General features: G+C 49.7%; 1 pseudogene; it reads left to right on the forward strand.

Moving 5' to 3' along the window:
* Positions 1-5,897: 5,897 nt before the first annotated feature.
* Positions 5,898-6,871, forward strand: LOC133065486 (large ribosomal subunit protein eL13-like; annotated as a pseudogene).
* Positions 6,872-11,031: the final 4,160 nt, after the last annotated feature.

Raw genomic sequence — 11,031 nt, forward strand, 5'->3', positions numbered from 1 at the left:
TGGAAAGATCCCCTGGAGAAGGGAATGGCAGCCACCATCCCCCACCCGCTTCCCTAGGAGAACCCTCTGCCCCAACCAAAGGCCTCTGGTCTCTTGCGGCTCTAGCCTCTCCTTCTCCTGGCTGGGCCTCCACTCCCTCCCCTCAAGGCGCAGCCCAAGCCCCACCTCCTCCAGGAGGCTTTGTCTGATGAAAACACCCAATGAAATCTTGGCATTCACCTGTTAGGAAAGAGCCCAGTTTTGGAGTCAGAAAGGTCTGGGTTAGCATCTAAGCTCCATTCTGTTTCACTGGTAGGAAGTTTCCATCTCCCACTCAGGAAGTGGGAACAAGCCCACCCTGGGAGTACAGAGGCTGAGAAGCATCTGTTGTTTTGGCCTTCCCAGGGTCCATTCCTCTTTCTTTTGGTGATATCATGGACTTGCACTTGGATGTGTGGTCCAGGTAGGGCTTACCTTACTTCCTGGTTCCCATGTGAACACATGAGAATGAGGATAGCCCATTGCCCTGGCCACAGAGATAGGTTCCCAGGGGATGGACATGCGACTCACCCCAGGCCAGTGGGAATCCTACTTGAAAATTTAGCTGGAATCACTGAGATTTCATTTCCACCAAAGTTCTAGGCTTAGAGAAGGAAAACTGGAGCCCTTAGCCGTTGTTACAGGTTGAAGTGAGTCCCTCAAAAAGATATGCTCAAGTCCTAGCCGCCTCTAAAGGTGATCCTGTTTGGGTAGAGGGTCTTTGCAGGTGTAAGCAAGTTAAGATAAAGCCATACTGGATGAGGTTAGACTCTAATCTAATGACTGGTATCTTAATTGTTGTTGTTGTTGTTTAGTCACTAAGTTGTGTCCGACTCTTTGCAACCCCATAGACTGTAGCCTGCCAGGTTCCTCTGTCCATGGGATTCTCCAGGCAAGAATACTGGAGTGGGTTGCCATTTCCTTCTCCAGGGATCGAACCTGTCTCCTGCATCGGCAAGTGAATTCTTTACCACTGAGCTCCCAGGGAACCCGGTATCTTTATAAGAAGAGGGAAATTTAGAAGTGGAGATACACAGGGAGAAGACCCCATGACAACAGAGACAGCAATGTGAGTGATGCAGCTACAAGCCAAGGAGCACCAAGCCGTGCCAGTAGCCACCCGCGGCTGGAAGAGAGGCCTGGGCCAGTTTTCCTCTCAGCACCTCCAGGAGGGACAGACCTCGCCAACACTGTGGCTTCAGACTTCTGGCCTCCACAGCTGTGGGAGAATAAATTTCCGTGTGTTAAGCCACCCAAGTTTGTGGTGATTTGTTACAGCAGCCACAGGAAACTAATACAGGCCCAGAGGAGAGACTGAGCCTGAGACCGAAGCCAACACTAGAAACGGGGCCACAAACGCACACTCTTGGCGCCAGCACCACACTCGCATCCAACAGGGGCTGAAGCAAGAGGTTTACCGGACTTTTCAGTCATGCGAGCCAATACATTCCCTGTTTTGCGTAAAGCTGCTTCAGCTGAATTTGTGTGTCGTTCAACCGAGAGAGGCCTGGCTATTACAGAGACGGTAGAGGTAAAATGCACAGCACGGTGCCTGGCCCATAGGAAGCTCTGTGTGGTCACTGTTACTGCTGTTGTTGTTTCTATTCCCGACTAGACGGAGCTCTCTTTAGAGCAAGGGTCACATCTCTCCTCGGCGTCACTGGGCGGGTTCCCTGGAAGCAGGCTCTGACGCAGTCAGCAAGCAGGACGTTTCTTAGGGAGGGGCCTTGGGATTAACCCCAAGGGGTCAAGGGGGCAAGCAAGCAGGACTGGGCAGAGGGAAGCCGAGCAGGGCTGCGCAGTGACAGCCTCAGCCAGCCCTGTGGGGGTCCTGGAACCAGAGCTGCTCTCCAGAGTCATTCCGAGGGGACCTTTATGCTCTCGAATGCATCTGGCATGAATCTGTGCAGCCCTGGGAAACATCAGCTCTTGGGAGAGGCGGATCCCTGGAGCTGAGGCCATGCCTGAAGGGCCAAATGGCTGGCCAGCCCCCTTGGGAACCTGGGCAACAAGTCCTCACCAAAGGGGACCCAGCTGGGCCATCATGATGCCCACCACACTTGGGGCATAACTCGGAGCCTGGCACCCAGTAGCTAATCATTGTGGAAAACATCCCTTCATTCACTCAAACCCAAGGTTGACAGGGCAAAATCAGGTGTCCTGGTGGTCTGACATGGAGTCCTTGGCAGAGGGGTCCTGGTGGTGGTTGGGTCTGATGGAAGCACCATGAGGAAGCTGGCGAGGATGTGGTCAGGGTGATGTGACCGGGATTGGTGGTAGGGCCTTGCCTGGCACAAAGTAGGTCAAGTGAGTACTGAGGGATCAGGGTGCTGAGGCAACGTTTCCCTTGCTTAGAGCTTTAGGCTCCTGGGGCTGTAACACGCCGCTTCCTTTTCTGTGTTGATTTCTGTATGTTAGGGTGGAGTCTGGAGGCCGGCTAAGTCTTTAGAGTTTCCTTTCTTGTGTCTCTCCTGCCTCCACAGGCAGCTCTTCTTATAGCTGGGGTGTTCCCCAATCTCAGCCCGCAAGGGTGGCCTCCTGCAAGGGCTCCACGGGCCTAGGGCCTCGGGATCTGTGCTGGCAGGGTCGGGCCCTCCTGAGAAGCCAGGCGCTCCTTATCAGATGAGAAATTAAGAGTCAGAGAGAGGAAGCTTGTTGTTCAAAGTAACAGTCGGTGGTTGAGTCAGGAAGCAGGACCCACTTCTCCCTGCCTGGCCTTCCTCGTGCGCAGCGCAAACCGCAGCTCTAGCCACAGCCCTCCATCTAAGGAGCGTCCAGCTCCTCTGCCTGCAGCTCCTCCTTGCAGAGGGCTGCCTCCTTGGCCTGGCGATCGGGGGCAGGGGCTGCCAGCTGCACGTGCCACGGAGGTTAGCCCGGGGCCTGGGCTGAGGATCAAGAGGGTGTCCGGCCTCCCAGGGCTTCTCCAGGAAGCAGGGAGCAGCCAAAACGCCCTCCCGGGCCACCTTGTCCTGCCCTACCCCCTTCTCCTGTCACAGGTGAATGGAAAGTCTTGAGGTAAGATCTTCCTGAGGCGACACAGTAAGGGGTTGAACTCAGTGGTCATCCTGTTTTCTCGATAGTTACTCACCTCCCCACGTTTCCATAGAGCCCTTAACTCTGTGCTGTGTGCCAAGTCGCTTAAGTTGTGTCCGACTCTTTGCGACTTTATGGACTGTAGCCCTCCATGTTCCTCTGTCCATGGGATTCTCCAGGCAAGAATACTGGAGTGGGTCACCATGCCCTCCTCCAGGGGATCTTCCCGACCCAGGGACTGAACCCATGTCTCTTCTGTCTCCAGCATTGGCAGGCAAGTTCTTTACCACTAGCACCAGCTCATCTTATTTCCAAGTGGTCTTAACAGAGAACAATGCAATAATACACCAACTGGAACAAACACCCCTGAAGGGTGGGTCACCAACAGGGAAGGATGTTGGTGATGGGAAAGGCAAACCCCTTCACCTGTGGGCCGTCCCTGGCTTAGGTGATCTAGGCTGCTGTCTAAGAAAGGTAGCTATACTAGATGAAGGGCATTTTGCTCTGTGAGCACCTGGCTGACTTGGATGTGCAGAGAATGGTCTAGAAGGAGTCAGGCAGGAGGGGATGGGGAAGTTGGGCTGCCTGACAGAGGAAGAAAACCTGAGAGGGCACATAGGGAGGGGAAGGTGGGGGGACGGAACAGAGGGGCAGAGCCCGGGAGAAGCTGACCCTGGGACTCTGGGGCCCTGCAGGGAGAGGCAGACGGGAAGTCTTGTGACTGAAGAGCATTTGAAGAGCTGGAGGGTGCAGTGTGCATTTAGGAGTTCTTTGCTTCTCTGTCCTCCCAGTCCATTGCACCGTGAAGACCTCTGGCTCTGGGTGTGGGAGATCTGGCTTTTGATGGAGAGGAAGGGACAGATTGCCTGGGCTGTCACAGGGTGCCACACACAGAAACTCAGAGGCTGAGGGGCCCTGAACCTAGGTGCTCCCAGTCTCACCCCACTGGGTGATCTGCAGACATCCTGGGGAGGGCCCTGGACTCCTTAGAGCCTGCTGTGGGGTCTCTCGCTGATTCTTGGAGACCTCCGGGGCTGGGGAGACCCCAGCTGGCTCTGTTACAACTGCATTTTTTGATTTGTTCTTCTTCACACCTCTCTGTGGGAGGTAATGTTCTACCCATTTTCCAGCAGAGACACCTGGGGCCCAGAAAGTTTCAGTAACCCCCACCTGACCACACTCCTGGTCGATGGCTGAGCTCGCCCCACCTCTCCAAACACTCACGCTCTGCACATGGAGGGGACTGAAGCTCAGGCCCCGGGCTCCATAGATGGGATCCAAATCCTGCTCTGACCTGACCAGCTCTGGTGCTTTAGGTAAATCAGACTCTCTGAGTTTCGGTTTCCTCATCTGTCAAGTGTGGCTCTGATTCAGGCACGCGGTAGATACTGAATGAGTATTAATATCACCATCACTATTACTCAGCAGCCAGAGCCCGGGATGGAAGCTCTCTCCTGGGGAGAAGCTCATCCTGCTGAGGGGGGGTCTCATCCTCACTACCGCCTTTCTTCTCCCTCCCAGCTCTGCAAGAAAGACAAGCCTCCAAGTTCATCCTGGTGTTTCCGGCATGTCCTGTCCCTTGAGGAGTGAGGGTCCTACCCAGGGGAGAGGTGTCCCTAGCCATAACCCTGGGAAAGGCCTGTGACCATGCAGAGTCCAGGAGGGGCCTTTGGGACGAGGAGCGTGGTCAGAAATGGGCGGGGTGGAGGCGTGTGGTGGCGGCCCGTCTCTTGGTTCCCAGCTTAAATGGAGAACTGCAGAGACCACCCACTGAACCACAAGCCAAGGGCCTCTACCTTCCCTGCCTCTCTGTGCTCCCCTGCTACAGAGTTCCCTGCGTCTGGATCCCATTCCTGGATCCTAGGCCTGATGGATTAGCACCTGTCTGGACTAGAAAACCTGCTCTTGATACCTGCCCACCCCACCCCCCCCCCCCCACCTTTCCTCCATCTGCACTGCAGGAATCCGGGCCCTCTCTCTTCCCCTTTCTGCCTGGGGATCTGCTCAGCCTCTGAGCAACCACCAAACCTGCAGTGCTAGGTGTTCCTGGGCTCAGAGCAGGGCAAGATTCAGTGGCCTGTGGTTGTAGCACTGGTGCCCTGTCCCAACTTCAGGGGGCATCATTGCCCATTTTCCAGATGAGACCCAAGATTGCCCAGGTCCATGGAACTTGCCATCGAGCTGCTGGGATTTGAGTCTAGGGACCGGCTGATGTTGACGGCTGCCAGAAGGATCTGGAAACGAGAAAGGGAAATGGAGGATGGAGTAGCGGTAGGGAAAAATACCCAGTTCTGCCTATAAGTAGAACATGTCAATCACGTTTTGTGGGCACTATCTGCAAAAGCCTTTTAGCATCTACTTGAAGATGTTTAATTACTTAGTACAAACAATAATAAGAACAGTGGTTCTGTTGGGCTTTCTTTGTGCCAGGCAAGTCTATTAACTCATTGAACTGAATCGATCCTCACGTTGAGATTAGAAATGTCACCCCTCCCTTGGCAACAGTTCTGACCTCTGCCTGCTCTGATGCCTGGTCTCACAGAGCAGGCTGTCAGCACCCCTCCCTCACCTCCCCACCTGAGCCCAGGAAAGGACAGGACAGTACTCCTCCAGCATGGTGTGTGTTGAGCCATTTCACCCTTTTTAGAAAGAAAAAGAAGTCACCTTCCCCTTGGGGGTCTTCTCAGCAAGCCAGGCCCCCTGCCCCTCCCCGCTGTTGCAATCTCACTAGCTTCCAGGTCATGACCCCACTGGCCTGGGCTCTGACTCTGCCAGTTTCTTGGCCTCCACTTGGGGAGATTTCGACAGCCAAGTGGGCAGTCTGTCCAGATCCTTGCCTCACAGTTTCTTGACCTTTCCAAACCCCATGACTTACAGCTTTTCTTCAGCAAGTCACCCCTGGGCAAAATGTGAGACTTGACTCCACCGAGAAGGGCTCCATTCTTTAAATTCCGCTTTAGAACTCTCTGCAGCTTTCTGTGCATCTCTCTCCTGTGCCTTCCAGGGAGCACCCCCTCCACCCGCTTTTCTCTCACTTGCCCGCTGTCCTTTCCTCCCTACCTGCATCCTGTTTCCACTCCACCAGGACATCTAACAAGACAAGAAAGAAAGGGGCTTTCCCGGCCATGAGCCCTCGGAGGAGGCCTTTTGGCCGCAGCCAGGCGCCCAGCTGGAATGGCGTGATCCTGAAGCCCCATTTCCACACGGACTGGCAGTGGCGTGTGGCCACGTGGTTCAACCAGCCGGCTCGCAAGATCCGTAGATGCAAGGCCCAGCAGGCCAAGGTGTGCCGCATCGCCCGGCGCCCCGCGTCCGGTCCTCTCTGGCCAGTGGTAAGATGCCCGATGATCAGGTACCACGCGAAGGTTCGCGCCGGCAGGGAGCTTCAGCCTGGAGAAGCTTAGGGTGGCAGGCATCCACAAGAAGGTGGCCCGGATCATTGGGATCTCGGTGGACCCGAGGCACCGGAACAAGTGCACGGAAGTCCCTGCAGGCCAATGTGCAGCAGCTCAAGGAGTACCACTCCAAGCTTATCCTGTTCCCCAGGAAGCCCTCGGCCCCCAGGAAGGGAGACAGCTCTGCTGAAGAGCTCAAACTGGCCACTCAGCTGACCGGACCTGTTATGCCCATACGGAACGTCTATAAGAAGGAGAAAGCCAGAGTCATCACAGAGGAGGAGAAGAACTTTAAGGCATTTGCCAGTCTCCGCATGGCCCGCGCCAACGCCGGCTCTTTGGCATCCAGACAAAAAGGGCCAAGGAAGCCGCAGAACAGGATGTTGAAAAGAAAAAATAAAGTGCTGTTGGCAACTTATGATAAACCTGCAGTGTCCATGTGACCTTCATTGTGTAAGGAGCTAGGGATTGGGGGGACCTCCTCGAGGGGGACCTGAGGTGTGTCTGACCTTTGTCACAACAGAGCTGAGGGAAGCAGCTTTGGTACCTGGGAGGCTTGTGCTTAGTGAGTGTTCTTGTCTGGACCCTCCAGCCCAGGAGGTGCTGTGTGTTCCCGTTACTATTAAAATACTATTTTCTCATCTGAAAAAAAAAAAAAAAGAAAGGGAACACCAGGCTTTTCTCACTTATGAATATTGGATACATAATTCCTAAATATTAACACACTGAATCAAGCATTATATTCTAAAAAGCACATCCCGACCAAATAGACTTTATTCTAACCACAGAGAAAGAGATGTGGTTTTAATACTGCTAAATTTGATACTATAACTCATATTAATATATCAAAAGAGGAAAAACAACTTGACCATTTAGATGAATGCCAAAAAAATCTACTTAATAAAACTCAATACCCATACCTGCTTTAAAAAAAATAATAAACTCCTAATAAAATTGAAATAGAAGGATACTTCTTTAATGTGGTTTTAAAATATCTATGTCAAACCAATAGACAGAGCCACGTGTGATGCTAAAGCATCAGGGATATTGCTTATTAAAGCAGACATAAGAAGAGGGTGCCAGATTTCCCCCGTTCTTTGACATTATTCTGGAATAGACAATCAATGCTATTGGTTAGAGGCAATTGCCTAGAGGCAGTGATACTCTGGTAGCAAGAAGCCATCAAGCGCCCACTTCTTAGTTTTAAAATATCATTCTCCACTAGAAGGAATCAGAGCTAATAGCCGATCCCAGGGCTAAAACAGGAAAAATACAAAATGAGTTTAAAATACCTTTTTGTGCCAGAAACTAAGGAAACAGTCCAAAAATAATGGGGACATGTCAAGATGACATCGGAATCTCCCTGAAGGCTAAATTTTAAACAATCTGAGCATCAAAATAAATAGTGATGGTAACAGATAACAACCTTTGGATTAAAATAAGAATCTGTGCATTTCTAATGATATAAATGAATAAATGGTGGAGAAAAAAAACTTTTCATTACAGTAGAATGCCAACTAATATGTGTAGAATGAGTGATGGAAATAGATCTTCTCCACTTGGCAACCATCAGCCTTGTGGTTGAACAAGGCTGGAGTCATCAAAGGTCGGTGGAGATTTGAAGAGAAATGGGATATTAGGGTAGTCTTGGAGTACCTCCCCACCATATACGTATCAAAGACAAAGATGATGAGTTTACTATGGAGAAACCCGGCAGGCACCAGCCTGACCTGTGATCAAGGTTAGCATCACTGTTGGTGGGCCAGGTCAGTAACGTATGCCCAGATGTGATGCCCTGAGATGAGCACATTATCATTTCTGTGGGATTCTTGCCAAGAATGCATGTCCTGAGGGTGGACATGAGGAAATACAGGACAGATCTGCCCTGGGGGACATACTATAGACTGAATGGCCAGTACTCTTTAAGACTATCAGGGTCATGATAGACAGAAAGATCAGCTTGCTTCAGATTGAAGGAAACTAATGAGGCATGATAACTAAATGCCAGTCAGACGTGGACACTGGGCCAGAAAGGCAAATGAGGCATTGCTGGATCGGTTGGAGAGATCCATCCAAGTCCATGGATTAAGGGATGGCATTAAACTAATTTTGATTTCCTAATTTGGAGGGGTGAATGATAGTAACATGGAGTAGGAAATGGCAACCCACTCCAGTATTCTTGCCTGGAAAACTCCATGGACAGAGGAGCCTGGCAGGCTATAGCCCAGGCTATAGCTCTGTGTTGCAGAGGCAGACACAACTAAGCAACTGAGCACACGCAAGGGATAGTAACAAGGAGAGGGTGTTGTTTGGGGGAAGTACAAACTGGAGTATTTGGGGTCGTGAGGCATTCTGTCTACAAGTTTTTATCAAGTGGTTCAGAAGGGGAAAAAGGCAGATCTATATGTATGTCAGAAGAGAGAGAGAAACACAAATAGAAATTGCACAATTGTGGTCAATGTTTATCAGAGGATCTGGGGGAAGGAGATATAGAAGTTCTTTGCATTGTTCTTGAAAAGTTTCTATAGGTTTGAAGTTATTTCAAAGTAGTAATAAATGATCAGTGAATAAACCTCAACACTGGTCATGGGGCAGACAGCTCTCACATGGCTCTGCTGACAGGTGCTGCCGCAAGAGTGTGGTACTTGATACTCAGGCACTTTTGTGTCCTGTTAACTGCCCCTTTCATTCCTGACACAGAATCTCCAAACTTTCGCCAGTGACTCAAGCCCGTATCTGTCCCTTTCTCCCTCCCATTTTGTCAGATAACTTATTTTTCAGAGAAACTATAGGACATCATGAAGAGTGGCTACTAATTTCCCTAACCTTATCTCGGTATCTATCCTTCCCATTTATTCTCAACACACTGCAACATGGTTCATCTAACTTTGAGACGGGCGTCTCTGATAGTTCAGTTGGTAAAGAATCCGCCTGCAATGCAAAAGTTCCCGGTCTGATTCCTGGGTGGGGAAGATCTGCAGAGAAGGGATAGGCTACCCACTCCAGTGTTCTTGGGCTTCCTTTGTGGCTCAGCTGGTAAAGAATCTGCCTGCAATGCGGGATACCTGGGTTTGATCCCTGGGTTGGGAAGATCCCCTGGAGAAGGGAATGGCTGCCCACCCCAGTATTCTGGCCTGGAGAATTCCATGGACTACAGTTCATGGGGTCACAAAGAGTCGAACATGACTGAACGACTTTTAAATTTTATTTTATTATAACCTTGAGACAGAGTGTAAAAGCCCCCACAGATCTGTGACTCATTAACCACAGAAACCCCTCCCGGAGGCCTCCACCCTCAGGCTCTGAACTGGATGGCCGCCCTCCATGCCTGACATACAGCTGTCACCTGAGGTGTCTCTTCACCACTCATTTCATTCCTGGGTTCCTAGCTCTTCCCCTTCCCACTTTGTTAGGGAAGCAACTCAAATAACAGCTTCCAGTGAAAGAATTCACAGGAGGTAAACTTTTTTGAGATTTTCCATGTCTGAAGATCGTGCACAGCTAGTTTTTGTATATATTTTTCTACCCTCACACTTAGTTTAACTATTCTTAGTTTAAGTATTAGTTTAATACTTAGTTTAAGTATTCATTAAAGACTGTTTTTCTTCATACTTAGTTTAAGTATTCATTAAAGACTGTTTTTCTTCATAATTTTATTTTATTTTATTTTTCTTCATAATTTTAAAAATACAACTTCCTTGTCTTTTTTTCTTTCAAAATTGCTCTTAAGAAGTCTGATTTCATTCTGATTCCTGATCCTCTTCATGTGACCTGCTTTCTTTCCATCCTGGAAGTTTTTAGATTCTTTTATTTCTCTCCATTCTGAAACTTGACAGTGATAGTCCTTGGTGTAGGTCTTTTTTCAGCTATTGTGTTAGGCATTTGGTAGCTCCTTTCATATTGGTCACCTATGTCATTTTGTTGATAGTTTCTCCCCTCAAATTTCTCCATTATCTTTTTCTGAGATTATTTACAAGCAGATGTTGAAACTCTTGGATCCATTCTCTAATTCTCCATCTTGTACTTGTTCCCTTTTCTAATATTTTGCCCTTTTACTCAATTTTCTGGGAAAGTTTCTTGACTTTATCTTCTGACTTTTTCTATTAGATTTTTAAAAAAGGTTTTCTATCACATTAATTTCAAAGCTCCTCATTAATTTTCCAGTGTCACATTTTAAACTGTCACCTTGCTCTTATTTCATGGATGCTTCTCCCATTTCTTTGAATACTATAGGTTATTTTAAAGAGGTTTGTTCTGCTCCCTGATTGGTTAGTTGGAGGCAGAGGAGGCTAGGAATGCAGTGCTTAAGGCTCCCAGCCAGAGCCTCTATCCTGAGGCCTTTCACTTTGACAGTCACCTGGACCCCTTCTAATACCTTCCCTTCACAAAACCCACCCATCTTAAGCCCATTTCCTTAGCAGCCTTCTGCCACGTCTCAAGAAGACACCCAAGGAAAGAGTCTTACAACCCTGGGAGTAGGTGCCTCAGCCCACCTCCTCTCCATCTGTGTCAGAGCTCTACTGGAATTGAAGGTTTCATAGGAATTTCTGGTGACAGAAGAATCAGTGAAGGAACAACTTTGGGT

This window comes from Dama dama, chromosome 11 (genome assembly GCF_033118175.1).
Source record: "Dama dama isolate Ldn47 chromosome 11, ASM3311817v1, whole genome shotgun sequence".
NCBI lineage: Eukaryota > Metazoa > Chordata > Mammalia > Artiodactyla > Cervidae > Dama > Dama dama.